General features: G+C 45.5%; 1 pseudogene; it reads left to right on the plus strand.

Annotated features, from left to right (window-relative positions):
• The first annotated feature begins 6,421 nt into the window (after nt 1–6,421).
• LOC126069315 (melanoma-associated antigen B3-like) lies at nt 6,422–7,699 on the plus strand (annotated as a pseudogene).
• Nucleotides 7,700–18,141: the final 10,442 nt, after the last annotated feature.

The following is an 18,141-nucleotide window of genomic DNA, read 5'->3' on the forward strand; positions in this document are numbered from 1 at the left end:
AAATCCTAGTTCCCCTGTTAGCACATCCAGTTTAGTCCTGGCTGAAGGCGGAGTTACATGCTCTCCATAATCTCTAATACTCAGTGTTCATTTCTAGCATACATTTAAGTCTGCTTTACATTAGGTAGGAGAAACGTTCACTATCCATAGTACATTCAGATAAATGCAGAAACCTAAACACAATCCTTTTAACATATTCCAGTTTAGTCTTTTCTACACCTTAACGGGAGCCCTGGTGGCTCAGTGGTTAAATCCTACGGCTGCTAACCGAAGGTCTGCAGTTCAAATCCACCAGCTCCCCCTTGGAAACCCTATGGGACAGAGTAGAACTGCCCTATAGGGTCGCTATGAGTCGAAATCTTCCCATTCGTATGCATTTCCCCTTGGGGCTCTGGCTTGATGGACCCAGAAGACCTTGGCCCCCTATCAATCATCCCTTTTAAATGGCCTAGCCTTGGCCCCACACCTCTCCAGGTGGGGCTTTGCTCCCCCTTTACCATTAGCTTACACTGTTTTTGTAGGTTTTTATTTTGCCAGAGAGACATAAAGATTTGCACTTAGGGGATTTCATCCCATTTTCTCCGTCTTTTGCAAAACAGATCTAACTGTAAGATGGGTTAAGTGACCCCAAATTAGAATCCACATAAAAAAAAAAGTGCGCCAGGGATCTCCCATTTTTGACTCACACTCACACACTCAGAATCAGAACCAGAAGCTAACTAACAACCAGAAACTAGGCTGCCCATTCTCTGCTGTCTGCTAGGTGGAATGCTGGAGTAACGAGGATGATCTATTAGGGCTTCAGTTCCCCCAGTGGGGTCGTCTTAGTCCTACTTCCATCCTCCAGATACCTCCAATTCCAAACACACACTTAAAAAGAGAAATTCTGAGGGCACTTACCTAGTGGACGTGCATTCCTGAGTTCGTATCTAATTCTCAAAGCAAAAGTGCCTCGGGCCGGTCGCCGCCTTGGTGACAGTTAGGAGACACACAGGATCCTCCGAACAAGAGGCTCGATGGTCGCTGAGGGTCAGTGGACTTTCCGCTCATGGTCGAGGGGCTGCCGGGCTCCAGACAGAGGGTCTGTGCGACACTCTGGCCCCACATCGGGCTCCAAAATTGTTACCGAACCTGGGAAGGTGCGTCCCTGTGCAGCACGCTCAGACTTGCCAATAATCTGGACACTGGTCCTTGAGAAAGAGAAAATAATTCTATTGCAATGCGCATAGCAAGGAGCCAGGAGGAAGTTTCTCAGATCTGATTCCTAGAGCTATGGGGGGAAGCAGGGCTTATCTGTGATTTGGGCAGCAAGGTGGCGACTGCACAGGCTTACCGGGGAAGGAAAAATTCTAGAAGGCGGCCAGGAAACAGGAGGTTAACATGGTTCCTGTTAGACTTCTGGCTTTGGAATAGGGTCCTGTTGATGACTTTTCTTCTGATTCATTCCATCTGTTGCTGGGTCCGCTATTGGGGTCAATTAGCAGTCACAGGTGGCCCTTGTGCGCATGTGGGGTAGGCCAAATCTGGCTTGGGCCACTTGAAGGACTAATGGAAATTTACTGGCATTCTTGGGGTCAGGTTATAGGGTCAAAATAATGATAGTAATACCTGCCATTCTTTAAAGTCTCAAAATGTGCCAGGCACTGTGCCAGGTACTTTACATACATCGAACGAATTTCGAGAATCCTAGAATACAGGACTTATCAAATCCACTTCACAAATGAAGAACCTGAGGCTCAGAAAGTTTGCTAATGTGTGCAAGTTCACAAGTCTAGTACATAACAGAGCTGGACTAGAACCCCGGTCTGAATCCCTCAGGAGCACACACTGTTCCACTCCTCCCAGCCTGAGACTTACTTTGTGTCTCTTAATTCACTGTTCTTCTCACCACTGCAAAATGTCTCTCAAGTGAGAAAAGAATATCTTTGTGCTCAAAGCACTGAGTTGGAATACACAGCCAGAAACATAAGAATACCAAAATAAACCAGTGGTATGAATAAGTGAGATAAAGAGATACTTCTCACTGAAATCATGATCATCTACTTATGCTATCTCAGATAACCTCAAAACATACAGGCTCACAAAATCAACTTGGACAGCCCCTTTCCTGTAGAAAGTAAACCTTTTAGGACAGAAGTCAAAATAGATGCCAGAACTAAAACCATTCCCGAAGCCTACTCTTCAGACAAAGATTAGACTGAACTATAAAACAGAAAACAATACTAGTGAAGAGTGTGCTTTTTAGTTCAAGCAGATACAGGAGACCAAATGGGCGGCTCCTGTCCAGAGGCAGGTTGAGAAGGCAGGAATGGACAGGAGCTGGTTGAAACCTGGGGTGGGATGGGGAAGTGTGCTGTCACATTATACGGATTGCAACTAATGTCACATAACAATATGTGTATGTATTTTTGTATCAGAAATTAACTTCAGCTGTAAACTTTCACCTTAAGCACAATAAAAAAAAAAAAAGGACAGAATTGGTTATTAAAAAAAAAAACCAGATGCCAAGTCTGGCTGATGAAGTGATGGACTAGATCCCCGTGTATTTTCTCTGGGAGCCCAACACCTGCCCTGTTATCTTGTGCTGCAGCGTCCCCGTCTCACATTGCTCTCAGACAGGGACCCATTCTCTGCAAGGTTTCCAGGAGGCAAATGACTCAAGACTTGGAGGGATGTGACATTTCCTGGGAAGCCTTTAGTCCAAGACACAGGAACCAAGATCAGGACACCCATGAGTGAGGACTGGGAAGATGAACACCCCAGAATATAGGGATCACTCAGTGAACTACTGGCACCTGCTCTCAAACCTAGAAAGCCCCAGGCAGGACTGTCAGGCAGAGCATCCTGTCACTTATCCTTTAGAGTTCTCAGGGACTTGAGAGCCTTTGCCTAAGAAGGGCACCTCAAGTCAGTAGATGCAGGAGTCTCAGTCTCTGATAGGTATCAAGCTGATGATCCTGAATGAGGATGATGGAAGGACCCAGACAGAATAGTGGTGTCCCATAGAGACTCATCTCTGCTGTCACTCCTTCGAGGTCCTGAAGAGCTGTGGACAGATATGCATCACCCGGATTCCAAATCATGGTGCCATGAAGGTGTGGACCTTGATCAGAGAGGATCTTCAGGTAAGTAGAGGGTAGATTCTCAGAACTGATCGGGTGTTGTCTTGGTCATCTAGTGCTGCCACAACAGAAATACCACAAGCCGATGGCTTCAACAAAGAGAAATTTATTCGCGTATAGTGCAGTAGGTTACAAGTCCAAATTCAGGGTGTCAGTTCCAGCGGAAGGCCTTCTCTCTCCGTCACCTCTGGAGGAAGGTCCTTGTCCTCAATCTTCCCATGGTTGAGGAGCTTCTCAGGTGTAGTGACCCTAGGCCCAAAGGATGCACTCTGCTCTTGGTGCTGCTTTCTTGGTGGTATGAGGTCCCCAACTCTCTGCTTGCTTCCCTTTCCTTTTATCTCTTGAGAGATAAAAGGTGGTGCAGGCCACCCCCCAGGGAAACTCCCTTTACTTTGGATCAGGCAGGTGACCTGAGTGAGAATGGTGTTACAATCCCACCCTAATCCTCTCAACATAAAATTGCAATCACAAAATGGACGACAACCATTCAATACTGGGAATCATGGCCTAACAAACTTGATATACACATTTCGTGGGGGACCTAATTCAATCCTTGACATTCCACCCTTTGGCCCCCCAAAAATTACATTCTTGCAACCTGCAAAACATATTCATCCCATCATAGCATAGCAAAAGTCTTAAATCAAGCCCAAGTCCAAAATTCAAAAATTCCTTTTCATCTGTGAAATCTAGAACACAAGTTATCTGCTTCCAAAGGTACAATGGCAGAAATGGCACAAGCTAGACATACTGCTTTGAAAACAATCCTTTGTTCTCTGAGACAATTTACACAATGGCCCTGCTGTCCAGACTCTAGGTATTGGCCACACTCTCCGGATTCTGAGTGGAGGCCCCTTGGCCCTGGGCTTCAGCTCCGCCTTCCAGGCTTACTAGAACTGCAACTCTGCTCCCTAGGCTTTAGATGCACTATTCCCCTAGTCCATCTTAGTAGCAACTCCACCCTTAGAAACACCAGAGGCCATGGCTCCACCCTTTGAAACCCCTGAGGTCATAGCCATACCTTTTTATACTGAGGCAGCTCCGCTTCTTGTGTTTTTTGTCTCTTCAGCTTCTGTTTCCCGGTTTCTTGGCCTCTTGGCTCATCGGGCCTCATGCCCACTATTGCCCTGCTGGGGCAAGTGTTCCAAAGCTCAGTAGCTCCACTGATAAGTGCCCGGAGGCACCGCACTCCGCCAGGAAGCCTCCTGCACACAGGCACTCAGCTCTCCCCCTCCGTGAGTCAGTTCCAGTGCTGTCTCACGCTGGTCTTCTGCTGCTGCTGCTGTTCCCTGCTGTTGCTGCTTCTCTGTCGCTTCAGGTTTTCTGCAGCGCTGGTCCTCTGCTGCTGTCGCATGTATACCCATTCACAGTTTCCAAACTGCTTCCACGTTGTATCTGTCAGAGCAGAACACCACTCCCAGTACCAAACTCTGTCTTGGTCATCTAGTGCTGCTACAACACAAATACCACAAGTGGATGGTTTCAACAAAGAGAAATTTATTCTCTCACAGTCCAGTAGGCTATAAATCCCAATTCAGGGTGTCAGCTCTGGAGGAAGGTCCTTGTCTTCAATCTTTCCGTGGTCAAGGAGCTTCTCAGGTGCAGGGACCCTGGGCCCAAAGGACCTGCTCTGCTCCTGGTGCTGCTTTCTTGGACTTATGAGGTCCCCAACTCTCTGCTTGCTTCCCTTTCCTTTTATCTTTTGAGAGATAAAAAGTGGTGCAGGCCACCCCCCAGGGAAACTCCCTTTGCCTTGGATCAGGGAGGTGACCTGAGTGAGGGTGGTGTTCCAATCCCACTCTGATCCTCTTAACATAAAATTACAATCAGAAGGCTGAGCCAAGATGGCAGAATAGACAAGCCTCCGGCGAGCCCTCTTACAACCAAAACCCGTTGCCGTCGAATCGATTACAACTCATAGAGACCGTACAGGACAGAGTAGAACTGCCCCATAGAGTTTCCAAGGAGCGCCTGGTGGATTTGACTGCTGACCTTTAGGTTAGCAGCCGTAGCACTTAACCACTACACCACCAGGGTTTCCCCTCTTACAACAAAGACCCGAAAAAACAAGTGAAAGGAGGGAGGAGTCTTGGGCTTATCTAGAGTCAAGGTGAAGACTATGAGGACAAATGAGATGCAAACAAGGAGTGCCACAAAGCCCCACCCCTAATGTTGGCCCTGGGAGGCTCCATGCAGTTTCAGCCAGACTTCTACCTGAAGGGTCTCAGAGAGATGAGGACCTTAGTCTAATGGAGGCTGCCTGATTCTGCTATTGGAATTCACCTAGTCCTTAACAGGAGTCAGTGTAAAAATCCAGTATGAGGTCTGAGGGAACTGGGCACCCCATAACTGAGTATGCCCTCTTCTCTCAGCTGTGGGAAACTCTAGAATAAGTGTCAGCCTGAGGTACCTCCTCATTTTCCTCCTGAAGTGGGCTAAGGAGGTATGGACCTTTGTCTAATGGAACAGCCCCAATTCTGCAAAGGGAGGAGACCTAACAGGAGTTACAGTGAGGACCCTGTATGAGGACTGATGGTATCACTCACCACAGAAAAGTGGAAGCGGCAGACAGTTCCTGCTTGCAGTCTTTGCAGGTGTGTGTGAACCTTCCTTTCTTTTCGCTGCTTTCAGTTTGGTGGGAGCCTTGATCTGAAGGGAGTGGCCTCAGATCAGCAGAGGCAGGTGTCCCAGGCCTTAACTACAGACAAAGGTGAGGCTCTCAGGCCCTACTTAGAGCCAAGGTAAGGACTCTGAATGACTACTGAGGTCTCCAAGGAACCCAAAACAGAAAGGGCCCAACTGAGTGTGCCCTGACAGGGTGCTACTTCACTTTATCTTAGGTGGTCCCAGGGAGATGGGGATATTGGTTCAATGCGTCAAATTTAGAGCATAACTGAGAGAGGGGGCGAAGGTGAAGGCCCTGCCAACAGTTGACACAATGGTGTCGAATTTGAACTGAGTGTGCCATCCACCCCAGAACAGAGGAGGTCTCACAGAGCCTAGACCTGCCAATTCCTGCTCTCAGCTCCAGTAAGCCCCAGGCAAGGCTGGCAGGATGCAGCCTCAGGCACACTCTAATTACTTCCAAAGGGCTCTCAGGGAACAGGCTGACCAAGCTGCAGGAGCCCTATAAATTTCTAGATTAGTACCTTCAAGTAAACCTGCAGCAGTTGTCTTCTTAAAGCCTAAGTAGTATCTCTCTACTTATGGTGCTAACACTGACTCTTCTCCCTCTTCCAGGGGGCCTACGTCACCTGTTGTCCTGCTCACACTCCTCCTGCCTGTGTCCCTGACCAGTCATGCCTCACAGTCAGAAGAGTAATCTCTGTTTACGTGAGAAACGCCGGCAGAAACAAGGTGAGACCAAGGTTCTCAGGGGTGCTCAGGCCGTGGCAACAGCAAAAAAAGAGTTCCCCTCCACTTCCACTCCTCCTTTTGGGTGTACTACCCAGAGAAAGCCTGGTGTTAAGTCGTGTAGCACTCTGCAGGGGCCTCAGAGACCCCTATTCACCCCCACTACTCCAGGGGCTTCATGTGCAAGATCTTATGCAGGTGCCAAGAACAAAGATGAGAAAAGGCGAAGTTCCTCCCAGGACCAACCATCCACTAAGCGGTCCCACAGAGACCCTCTAACCAAGAAGGTGGGTACACTGGTGCAGTTCCTGGTGCAAACGTATAAAATGAAATAACTCATCATGAAGGAAGACGTGCTGAGATTGTCAACAAAAAGTACAAGAACCACTTCCTTGAGATCCTCAGGAGACCTTCGTTGAGCATGGAGGTGGTCTTTGACATTGACTTAAAGGAAATTGACTCATCAGGCCATCCTACGCCCTTGCCAGCAAAACGGACCTCCCTAACTATGGGATTTTTTTTTTAACAATGGGATGCTGAGTCGTGGCAGGGGGTTGTCAAAAACTGGTCTCCTGATGATTCTCCTGGGCGTGATCTTCATAAAGGGCAACTGCACCAGTGAGGAGAAAATCTGGGAATTCCTGAATAAGATAAGAATTTTTGCAGGGAAGAGACACTTCACGTTTGGGGAGCCTAGGATCACCCAAGATTTTGTGAAGCTAAAGTACCTGGAGTACCGGCAGGTGCCCAACAGTGATCCTCCAAGCTATGAATTTCTCTGGGGTCCCAGAGCCCATGCTGAAACCAGCAAGACGAAAAACCCTGGAGTTTTTGGCCAAGATCAATGATACTGTGCCAAGTGCTCTCCCATCCTTGTATGAAGAGGCCTTGAGAGATGAGGAAGAGAGAGCCAGAGCCACAGTTCCAGACCGGGCTGATCCTACTGCTATGGCCAGTGCAGTGCGTGTTCCCGTGCCAGGTCCAGCAGCTCCTCCCAGGCCCAGTGAAGCGTGAGGCAGATTCGTCACTTTGTGGTTGAAGAGGGCAGTCATTGTTCCATGTAGTGGAGGGCTGGGTGGGACAGGAGGGAACACAGTGTCTCATACCTTTCTGTTTCTGCTCTGTGTAGGTCACTTAGGGATTTAACTGTATGTTCGTTCTTTATTTTTCAAATGTTAACCCTTTCAAGCGAAGGCTGTTTTTAGCATTCTAATCTAAGTTTATTAATGACATGGATAACACATTTAGCAATGTTTCTCAGGTTTAAGATGAAAAGCTTTGCTATTTTTTTGTAAAAAAAAAAAAAGAAAGAAAGAAAAGGAGGGGGAAACTTCCTTTTTAGTGATCCGAAGCAAGATAACGTGACATTGGAATAGGCATTTCTTAGGAATGTAAAGAATACAGCAATAAAAAAAACATGAAATCAAGACAGAGAGAAAAAACTAAGACAGTAAATATTTAACTTTTAACTTGAAGGCAATGGGTTTGGTTATTTTGGTTAATCTCTACAAGGTCCTCCAAGGTTGCTATGAGTAGGAATCCATTCGAAAGCAATGGATTTGGTTTGGTTTTTGAATCTCTTTCAGTCTGTTATTAAATAAAATAAAAAGATGCATAACTGTATTTGCTTAACTTATTTAATAATGTAGTAAAAATTAATAAATTAGGAGTCCTGGTGGCACAGTGGTTAAAAAATCACCTGGTAACCAATAGGCTGGCAGTTTGAATCCACCAGCCACTCCTTGCAAACCCTATGGGGCAGCTCTACTCTGTCCTATAGGGTCACTATGAGTCGGAATTGATTCGTCAGTAATGGGTTTATTTTTCTGTTCGTTTGTTAGTTTATTCACCTGCTCACTTATGCCTCCAAGATTAATTGAGCATGTACTATTTGGAAGATGCAGTACTAATGCTGGGAATGTTAAAAAAAAAAAAAAAAGGAGACTAACCACTGCCAAAGAAGTTTATGGTCTAGAAGCAGCCATCATGTAAGGAAGATGGTGATGTACTCTAAGACCTAAAAGACAAGTGAAAAGAGTGAGAAGGGGGATGGTTTGGGATGAGAGCCCTCTAGTGTAAATGCCCTGAGGCAGGGCAGTTTGCAGCTTTGGGACACTTTGATCCCTCAGTGGAGGTCATGTTAAGTTAGGTTGCATGGGGTGGGGGAGTGAGGGGATGAGGGCTGGACTAAATGACGCTTTCTGCAGGAGTACGCAGGGCCAGACAAAAACCCATGATATGTCTCAGCACCGAAAGGCTGAGCCTGGAATGAAAACCAACTCTTCACAGATACCCTGAGATTGTGGGTAAACCAGAGAGAATTCCCCACCAGGGGCAGGACTGAAAAGTGTCCTGTGTTCTTGTCGTGGTGCACTTCAACACATGCACTGACTGGGTGTGTTACGCACGTTACTTCTAGGAAGATTCTGAGAAGTAGGGTGATACTCCCTTGAGGTGAGCTGTCAAGAAGCCACTGTTCTGGCACTTTGTGTTAGGCTAGGGAACCAGAGCCCACTCCATTCAACAGACATTTGAATGAGGTTATCCTGAGTGTCTTTGGCAAACTCCAAGCGAAAACTAGATTTTTGGTGATGGTGTTATCAGTGAAAACAGGGGCCTTGGAAGGGCAGCTGGGAGAGTGAATGGTTGTCCTTGACAATAATTCTAGAAGCTTTGTGTTCCATCCAGCTGGTGAAGTCTGCCCCACACCCACATTAAATAACATATTCCCTAATGGACAATATTACCTAGTTTTCCTTCCTAAGCAGCATTTTGGCTGATTTGGTTTTTGTTTTTTTCTAGGACACTGCATATTCACTGACACATCCTGGATTTAAATAAGAAAAAAATCCCAGAGAGGTGGGTGGTATCATCTGGGGTGCAAATAATCCTAGTAATAACTGCCATTCTTTAAAGACCCAGAACATGCCAGGCCCCGTACCAGGTGCATCCCAGCAGTTTTATAGGCTACGGCTTCTCAGACTTAGTTGTTTATGGAGACCTTGCTGTTTTCTCATTTTCACACACTGGTCAGTGACAGGGCTGCACTAGACCCCTGGTCGGAATCCCTCTGGAGCCCAGAATGTTCCACAACTCCAGCCTGAGACAGATCTGTGTCTCTTAAATCACTTCACAGCTCACTATTCCAAAATGTATCTCAAGACAGAAAGAGAGAAATTGTGTGCCAGTGTACTGGGTTGGAATACACAGCCACAGTAATAAGGATAAAAATACAAATGAGTAAAGAAAAGAAGATAATGTATGGGGACATTATGATCACCTACATATGCAGTGTCGTCTTGGACAGCCCCTTTCCTTTAGAAAGTAAACCTTTTGGGACAGAAGTTGAAACAGATGCCAGGTCTGGCTGGTGAAGTCATGGACTAGATCACTGTGTATTTTCTCTGGCAGCCCACCACCTGTCCTGGGCCTCTTGTCTTGTGCTGCAGCGCCCCCATCCCACATCGCTCCGGGACAGGGGCCCATTCCCTGCAAGGTGTACAGTAGGGAAACTGCTCAAGAGTTTGCAGGGATGTGGCATTTCCCAGGAAGATGTTAATCTAAAAGACAGGAGTCAAGATGACACCCATAAATGAGGACTGGGTACCCCAACATGCCAGACAGAGCTATCAGGCTGAGCAGCCCCTCACTTATTCTTCAGAGTTCTCACGGACTTGTGAGTCTTGGCATAAAGAGGATGACCTCAGATTGGAAGTGTGAGCAGTCCCAGCCTCTAACAGAAAGTGAGGAGTATGAATGAGGAATGATGGAAGCACCTACCCGGGGGGGGGCCCACAATATCCTGCCCATGCTGCCAGCCCTCAGAGGCCTCAAACAGCCATGGCAACGTTCGGTTCAACCTAACCTCTACTTCAGAGGTCTTAGGAATGTGAAGACCTTGGTCAGACAATGGCAGGCTCAGGTCAGAAGACAGGTGATTTCCAGGATATGTCAGGAGTCAAGGTGAGGACGCTGACGTGTATTGGGAGCACCCACAACATATCAGCGGAGCCCCACAGAACTCCTCCCTGTTGTCAGCCCTGTGAAGCCTCAGGCAGCCATGGCCCATGGTTCCTCCTCAGGGGTAAAAGAGAAGCGAGAGTTTAGACATGAAGAGTATGGTTTCAGTTCACCAGAGGGAAGAATCTAAGGCCTCCCAGGAGTGAGATTTAGGACCTGAAGTGAGGAGCCCAAGTGGGGACGACCCATCATAGAGCCCGAACCTGCTATCACTGAATTAACTTTGGGAGACCATGGTGTGGCCAGGTGTGGCCAGACAGAAAGATCATCACTACCCCTAATGGGTGTCAAGGATACGCAGGCCTTAATATGAGGAGGTAAGACTCAGCATAAGAGAGAGAAGGGCCCCATGCCCCCTGCCTGGTGTCAAAGTGAGGACTCTGAGTGAGAACTGAGGGATCCATCCACCCCTAAATGGAGGGAACAAGGCAGAGTCTAGCCCTGTCCCTGCTTTCAGCCCTTGTAGGCCCAGGGGGTACTATCAGGGGAGATTCTTGGTCTGTAGGTACAGCCACTGGTCTGCAGAGGGAAGAAGTCCCAGCCCCTACATGGAGGCAAGTGAGGACCCTGAAATGGGGACTGACCCCTCCAAAGATCCCAGGATAGAAAGGGCCCCACTGCACTGTCAGGACTGGGGGTCTACACTCTGCCAGGGATGGTGGCTCGGCTGCCCCTTCCCTTCCTTCTAGAATGTCCAAGGGGGCTCTGGTGTGTCAAGTTCAGAGTAACAAAGGGAAGGGGCCCAAGCCCTGCCAACTGTTGATATGATGTCCTTGAATGTGGACTGAGAGGACCCATTGACCCCAGTACAGAGGAGCCCACTGCCAGCCCTTGCTGTCACCAGAGCAAGCCCCAGGCAGGACTCCCAGGCTGCAGCTTAACCCTCACCCCAACTTCCCCCACAAGGTTTCGGGACAGGCTGACCAGGAGATCAGGAGCCTTGTGGGTTCCTAGAGCAGCGCCCTCCAGGAAAAACTGCGGAGGCAGTCGTTGTTGAGGCCGAGGAGGCATCTTTCTGCTGAAGGAGTGCACACCCTCTTAGCCTCCCTCCTCCAGTGGGCCGGTATCACCTGCCCTCCTTCCATACTCCTGCGTACTGTACTTGAGCAGAGTCATCAAGCTACGCGGTCAGAAGAGTAAGTTCCGTGCCCGTGACAAACGTTGCCAGGCCCAAGGTGATGCACACGGTTTCAAGGGTGCTCAGGACACTGCAGCAGAGGAGGAAGGGTCCCTGTCCTCATCCTCTCCTCCTTTTGGGGGGTTTTCCCAGAGCTCCCCTGTTGCTCACACTCCCCAGGGGCCTCAGAAAGCCCCACCCACCAACCCTGCTGCTGCAGGTGCTTCGTGTACAAGAGCTAATGGGAAAGGGGCTTTCCTAAGAATGGACTCCTGAGGCCTCTCCTGGGTGTGATCTACATTAATGGCAACCGGGCCACTGAGGAAGAGATCTGGGAATTCCTGAATGTGCTGGGGATCTATGATGGGAAGAGGCACTTCATCTATGGGGAGCCCAGGTAGCTCCTCACCAAAGATTTGGTGCAGGAAAAGTACCTGGAGTACCAGCAGGTGCCCAACAGTGTTCCTCCACGGTATGAACTCCTGTGGGGTCCCAGAGCCCATGCGGAAACCAGCAAGATGAAAGTCCTGGAATTTTTGTCCAAGGTGTATAATATACTCCCCAGTGCTTTCCCATTGAAATACAAAGAGGCTTTGAGAGATGAGGAAAAGAGAGCTCCAGCCAGAGCAGCAGCCAGGGCTGATCCTACTGCAAGGGCTGGGCCAATGCACATTCCAGAGCCACATCTGGCAGCTCTTCAAGTCTGAGGCAGATGATTCACTTTTGGTGACATTGTGCGATATATACATGGATTTCCTTAGGAAATTCTATCTATTAAATTTATTATTTATCCTCTTACCTACGTGCTCTTTTATTCTCCAAACATTGAGCATGTGCTCATGGAAAGATCCTTGGTATTGCTGGAATTCTAAGACAATGAAATCTCAGCCTCTGTCCATACATGTTACAGTAAGACCAGCCATCATATAAGAAAGAGGGCGAGATACTATCTCTATGAACTAAAGGATAAGTAAAAAGAAAGGAAAGAAGGGACTTTGAGATGTGAGCACTGAGGTGTAAACGCCCTGAGGCCTTGGTGGAAGGTTATTTTAAGTTAGGCTTTATGGTGGGAGTGGTGCATAGGGCCAGACACTCCCATGATGGGTCTTAGCATAGAGAGGCTGAGCCTGGAATGGAAACCAGCTCTTCACAGTGACACTAGGATTGTGGGTAAACCAGAGAGAAATCCCCTCCTGGGGCAGAACTGGAAGGTGTGCTGTGCTCCTGTCCCAGTTCATTTGAACATATGCACTGAGTAGGTGTGTTATGCACAGTGCGTCCAGGGACTTCCTGAGTAATAAGGGCGACACTCCCTTGAGGTGGGATGCTCAGCAGCCTCTGGACTATCACTTGGCCCTGGTCTGGGGGAGCCAAAGTACTCTCAAACAGAAGGGCATTCAAATTAGGTTATTTTGTGGGCAAACTGGCAAACTCTAAATGAGGTCTAGATTTTGGGGAAGGAGCTTAGGTAGCTCAACAATTAAGTGGGAGAAGGACCTGGTGATCTGCTTCCATAAAAGCCACTGCTGAGAAAACTCTTGTGGGTCAGTTCTACTCTGTCCTACTGGGTCACTGTGAGTTGGAATCGACTCAATGACAACTGTATGTTTGTCTGAGGATAGAAAGACAGCTTGGAAGGAAGGAAGGGACTAACCTTAGAAACAACTTCTCAGGGCTTTTAGTTGTATCCAGCTGGGAAAAGACATCCTCATACCGAAAATATAAAATATTCTCTAATGGGGAAACTTTAGTTTTCCTTGTAAAGCAGCATTTTGGCTGATCTGATTTTTTTTTTAATTTGGCAATTTTTTTTATTGTGTTTTAAGTGAAAATTTACAAATCAAGTCAGTTTTTCATAAAAAAAAAAAAAAAACTTATACGCACCTTGCTATGTATTCTTAGCTGCCCTCCCCCTAATGAGACAGCACACTCTTCCTCTCTACCCTGTATTCCCCATGTCCATTCAACCAGCTCCTGTCTCCTTCTGTTTTCTCATCTTGCCTCCAGACAGGAGCTTGGCAATATTTTTTCTTTTTATAATTTTTATTGTGCTTTAAGTGAAAGTTTACAAATCAAGTCAGTCTCTCACACAAAAACCCATATACACCTTGCTACACACACTCAATTACTCTCCCCCTAATGAGACAGCTCGCTCTCTTCCTCCACTCTCTCTTTTCGTGTCCATTTTGCCAGCTTCTAAACCCCTCCACCCTCCCATCTCCCCTCCAGGCAGGAGATGCTAACACAGTCTCAAGTGTCCACCTGATCCAAGAAGCTCACTCCTCACCAGCATCCCTGTCTAACCCATAGTCCAGTCCAATCCATGTCTGAAGAGTTGGCTTCGGGAATGGTTCCTATCCTGGGCCAACAGAAGGTCTGGGGGACATGACCACTGGGGTCCTTCTAGTCTCAGTCAGACCACCAAGCCTGGTCTTATGAGAATTTGGGGTCTGCATCCCACTGCTCTCCTGCTCCCTCAGGGGTTCTCTGTTGTGTTCCCTGTCAGGGCAGTCATTAGTTGTAGCTGGGCACCATCTAGTTCTTCTGGCCACAGGCTGATGTAGTTTCTGGTTCATGTGGCCCATTCTGTCTCTTGGGCTCTTAATTGCCTTGTGTCCTTGGTGTTCTTCATTCTCCTTTGATCCAGGTGGGATGAGACCAATTGATGCATCTTAGATGGCTGCTTGCTAGCGTTTAAGGCCCAAGATGCCACTCTTCAAATTGGGATGCAGAAGGTTTTCTTAATAGATTTTATTATGCCAATTGACTTAAATGTCCCCTGAAACCATGGTCCCCAGACCCCTGCCCCTGCTATGCTGGCCTTTGAAGCATTCAGCTTACTTAGGAAACTTGTTTGCTTTTGGTTTAGTCCAATTGTGCTGACCTCCCCTGTGTTGTGTGCTGTCTTTCCTTTCACCTAAAGTAGTTCTTATCTACTATCTAATTAGTGAATCCCCCTCTCCCACCCTCCCTCCCTCCCCCCTCTGGTAACCACAAAAGAATGTTTTCTTCTCAGTTTAAACTATTTCTCGAGTTCTTATAAGAGTGGTCTTATACAATATTTGTCCTTTTGCAACTGACTAATTTCACTCAGCGTAATGCCTTCCAGGTTCTTCCATGTTATGAAATGTTTCACAGATTCCTCACTGTTCCTTATCGATGTGTAGTATTCCATTGTGTGAATATACCATAATTTATTTATCCATTCATCCATTGATGGGCACCTTGGTTGCTTCCATCTTTTTGCTATTGTAAACAGTGCTGCAGTAAACATGGGTGTGCATGTATCTGTTCCTGTAAAGGCTCTTATTTCTCTAGGATATATTCCAAGGAGTGGGATTGCTGGAACATATGGTAGTTCTATTTCTAGCTATTTAAGGAAGTGCCACATCGATTTTCAAAGTGGTTGTACCATTTGACATTCCCACCAGTGGTGTATAAGTGTTCCAATCTCTCCACAGCCTCTCCAACATTTATTATTTTGTGATTTTTGGATTAATGCCAGCCTTGTTGAAGTGAGATGAAATCTCATTGTAGTTTTGGTCTGCATTTCTCTAATGGCTAATGATAGTGAACATTTCCTCATGTATCTGTTAGCTACCTGAATGTCTTCTTTAACGAAGTCTATTCATATCTTTTGCCCATTTTTTAATAGGGTTATTTGTCTTTTTGCAGTTGAGTTTTTGCAGTATCATGTAGATTTTAGAGATCAGGCACTGATTGGAAATGTCATAGCTAAAAACTTTTTCCCAGTCTGTGGCTAGTCTTTTTACTCTTTTGGTGAAGTTTTTGGATGAGCATAGGTGTTTGATTTTTAGGAGCTCCCAGTTATCTAGTTTTTCTTCTACATTCTTTGTAAACTGTTTATGCCATGTATTAGGGCTCCTAACGTTGTCCCTATTTTTTTTTCTTTCATGATCTTTATTGTTTTAGATTTTATATTTCGGTCTTTGATCCATTTTGAGTTAGTTTTTGTGCATGGAGTGAGGTATGGGTCTTGTTTCATTTTTTGCATATGGATATCCAGTTATGCCAGTACCATTTGTTAAAAAGACTGTCTTTTCCCCATTTAACTGTTTTGGGGCCTTTGTCAAATATCAACTGCTCATGGGTGGATGGATTTATGTCTGGATTCTCAATTCTGTTCCATTGGTCTATGTGCCTGTTGTTGTACCAGTACCAGGCTGTTTTGACTACTGTGGCGGTATAATAGGTTCTAAAATCAGGTAGAGTGAGGCCTCCCACTTTGTTCTTCATTTTCAGTAATGCCTTATTTATCGGGGGCCTTTTTCCCTTCCATATGAAGTTGGTGATTTGTTTCTCCATCTCATTAAAGAATGTCGTTGGGATTTGGATCGGAATTGCATTAAATGTATAGATCGCTTTTGGTAGAATAGACATTTTTATAATGTTAAGTCTTCCTATCCATGAGCAAGGTATGTTCTTCCACTTATGTAAGTCTCTTTTGGTTTCTTGCAGAAGTGTACTGTAGTTTTCTTTGTATAAGTCTTTTACAGCTCTTGTAAGATTTATTCCTAAGTATTTGATCTTCTTGGGGGCTACTGTAAATGGCATTGATTTGGTGATTTCCTCTTCCATGTTCTTTTTCTTGGTGTAGAGGAATCCAACTGATTTTTGTATGTTTATATTGTATATACTCTCAACCCTGGTGGCGTAGTGGTTAAGTGCTACGGCTGCTAACCAACGGGTCGGCAGTTCGAATCAGCCAGGTGCTCCTTGGAAACTCTATGGGGCAGTTCTACTCTGTCCTATAGGGTCGTTATGAGTTGGAATGGACTCAACGGCACTCGGTACTCTGATGAACTCTTCTGTTAGTTTCAGTAGTTTTCTGGAGGATTCCTTAGGGTTTTCGGTGTATAAGATCATGTCATCTGCAAATAGAGATACTTTTGCTTCTTCCTTGCCAATCTGAATCCCCTTTATTTCTTTATTTAGCCTTATTGCTCTGGCTAGGACCTGCAACACAATGTTGAATAAGACTTGTGATAAGGGGCATCCTTGTCTGGTTCCTGATCTCAAGGGGAATGTTTTCAGGCTCTCTCCATTTAGGGAGATGTTGGCTGTTGGCTTTGTATAAATGTCTTTTATTACGTTGAGGAATTGTCCTTCTATTTCTATTTTGCTTAGAGTTTTTATCATGAATGGCTGTTGAACTTTGTCAAATGCCTTTTCTGCATCAGTTGATAAAATCATGTGATTCTTGTCCTTTGTTTTATTGATGTGGTGGATTACGTTAATTGTTTTTCTAATGTTGAATCATCCCTGCATACCTGGTATGAATCCCACTTGGTCATGGTGAATTGTTTTTTTGATATGTTGTTGAATTCTATTGGCTAGAATTTTGATGAGGATTTTTGCATCTACCTTCATGAGGGATATAGGTCTATAATTTTCTTTTCTTGCTGTGTCTTTACCTGGTTTTGGTATCAGGGAGATGGTGGCTTCATAGAATGAGTTTGGTATTATTCCATCCTTTTCTATGCTGTGAAATACCTTTAGTAGTAGTGGTGTTAACTCTTCTCTGAAAGTTTGGTAGAACTCTGCAGTGAAGCCATCCAGGCTAGGCCTTTTTTTTTTTATGGGAGTTTTTTGATTACCTTTTCAATCTCTTCTTTTGTTATGGGTCTATTTAGTTGTTCTACCTCTGTTTGTTAGTTTAGGTAGGTAGTGTGTTTCCAGGAATTCATCCATTTCTTCTAGGTTTTCAAATTTGTTTGAGTATAGTTTTTCATAGTAATCTGATTACAAAAAAAAATTTTTTTTATGTGATTCTTTTAATTTCAGTTGGGTCTGTTGTAATATCGCCCCTCTCATTTCTTATTTGCGTTATTTGCTTCCTCTCCTGTCTTTCTTTTGTCAGTTTGGCCAGTGGTTTATCAATTTTGTTGATGTTTTCAAAAAAACATCTTTTGGACTTGTTAATTCTTTCAATTGTTTTTCTGTTTTCTGTTTCATTTAGTTCAGCTCTAATTTTTATTATTTGTTTTCTTCTGGTGCCTGAAGGTTTCTTTTGTTGCTCTCTTTCTATTTGTTCAAGTCGTAGGGATAATTCTTTCATTTTGGCCCTTTCTTCTTTTTGTATGTGTTCATTGATTGATATAAAATTGGCCTCTGAGCACTGCTTTTGCTGTGTCCCAAAGGTTCTGATAGGAAGTGTTTTCATTCTCTTTGGATTCTCTGAAATTCTTTATTCCATCCTTAATGTCTTCTATAATCCAGTATTTTTTGAGCAGGATATTGTTCAGTTTCCAAGTGTTTGATTTCTTTTCCTTGCTTTTCCTATTATTGATTTCCACTTTTATGGCCTTATGGTCAGAGAAGATGCTTTGCAATATTTCAGTGTTTTGGATTCTGCTAAGGCTTGCTTTATGACCTAATATGTTGTCTATTCTAGAGAATGTTCCATGTGCACTAGAAAAGAACGTATATTTGGTTGCTGTTGGGTGGAGTGTTCTGTATATGTCTATGAGGTCAAGTTGGTTGATTGTGGCATTTAGATCTTCCGTG

This window comes from Elephas maximus, chromosome X (genome assembly GCF_024166365.1).
Source record: "Elephas maximus indicus isolate mEleMax1 chromosome X, mEleMax1 primary haplotype, whole genome shotgun sequence".
In the NCBI taxonomy this organism is placed as follows: Eukaryota; Metazoa; Chordata; class Mammalia; order Proboscidea; family Elephantidae; genus Elephas; species Elephas maximus.